This window comes from Nanorana parkeri, unplaced genomic scaffold (assembly GCF_000935625.1).
Source record: "Nanorana parkeri isolate BGI_ZX_2015 unplaced genomic scaffold, ASM93562v1 scaffold2248, whole genome shotgun sequence".
NCBI classification, from domain to species: domain Eukaryota; kingdom Metazoa; phylum Chordata; class Amphibia; order Anura; family Dicroglossidae; genus Nanorana; species Nanorana parkeri.
The window spans coordinates 29339-30862 of record NW_017308516.1 but is presented as its reverse complement, the minus strand read 5'-3'; the positions used below and the strand labels follow the sequence as shown (position 1 = coordinate 30862).

The following is a 1524-nucleotide window of genomic DNA, read 5'->3' as shown; positions in this document are numbered from 1 at the left end:
TATAAAGTCATTCAAATTATATCATTAATAATTATAATTTGTGTATATGATTATATAGTATATAATGATTATTATTAGCAGATATAAAAGATACAGATGGTCTCCAGGTCGGGTGCAGCTAGTATAAGTACGGGGCCCGGGATCGCTGACCTCCCGCCACACACACGAGCACGCCGATGACATTCATAGTTGGGATTTGTTTTACCTGCTGAGAGTTATTTATTTCTGTCCATCCAGTTCTGACATTTACACAGCTCTGTCACTCAGCGCAGTCCCGTCCAGCAGGACAGGAGACCTGATTTTTCTCCGCTGCACTTAAGTGACACCGGCAGCTCTTGCCCCTCCCCCAGCCTGCGATAGGAGAAGCATCAGACAATGGAGCTCATCTCCCTGTCACTCTGCTCTCTCCTCCTATCAGCATGTTTCCTTTTAGCACATGAGCACTGCAGAATAACTGATTGGCTACTCGTGCTGCTCCTCCCTCTCCCAGTCTAAGATCTGCTGTACAGGCCCCGCAGGGGGGGGCTGATACTGGGTCAGATTCCTGTTTAGTGGCTGTATTTATATGTGCTGGAGTTCAGCTTTATATTAGCTTCCTGCACTTCCCTGAGGGGGGGCAGCACAGAGCCAGTCAGGGCCTCATTGCTTTTACACATTGCTGTCAGGAGGGGAGGGGCTTATGACTGTGCTGACCCTTCACCGTCCAATCAGCAGGAGGGGGAGGGTCTCCAGTAGAGGACGGCGGCCTGGCTGTGTGGATGGGTTGTATTGATCGCTGGACTGGCTGAGCAGAATCGGAAATCCTTGGCTGGGTGCGGCAGGTCACGTGATTGCAGTTCAGCGTCCGGCTGATTTGCCTGTTGCAGCGCTGGCTCGGGTTACTCGGTGCGCAGTGACTGGCGCCGCTCTGCGCAGGCAAATCCAGATATCTGTCCGTCATTTATGTATCCTGAAAAGTCCGATTATTATTTATCCCCCAAAAAAACTCCCAAATCTTATATTGAAGCACGGCAAACCTCAGCCCTCTGGTTGTGGTGAAAACTACAATTCCCACCATGCCTCTGGGAGTCATGCCTGTGGCTGACATGCCTCATGGGACTTGTAGTTTTACCGCAGCTGGAGGGCCGGAGTTTGGCTATACCAAAGTTATCACACGTGTTCGCCTTTAATTTCTGAGTGGTGTTCTCCTTTAAGGAACTTATCCTGTACGTTCTGGGTGGTGTTCTCCATTAAGGCAGTTATCCTTCAATTTCTGGGTGGTGTTCTCCTTTAAGACAGTAATCCTTTCATTTCTGAGTGGTCTCCTTTAAGGCGGTCATCCTTTAATTTCTAAGAGGGGTTCTCCTTTAAGGCAGTTATCTTTTACATTCTGGGTGGTGTTCTCCTTTAAGGCAGTTCTTCTTAAAGGATAGGTCCCTTAAAGGATAACGGGAACGGCTGAGGTGGGACGGCTGAGGTGGGACGGATGGGGTGGGACGGCGGCGGTGGGACGGCTGAGGTGGGACGGATGTGGTGGGACGGCTG

General features: G+C 50.1%; 1 protein-coding gene across 1 annotated transcript in view; it reads left to right on the top strand.

The window, feature by feature from the left end:
* LOC108801199 (AT-rich interactive domain-containing protein 3A-like) overlaps positions 1–1524 on the top strand; it is a 113642-nt gene that overhangs the window by 110489 nt on the left and 1629 nt on the right. The window lies entirely within an intron of this gene.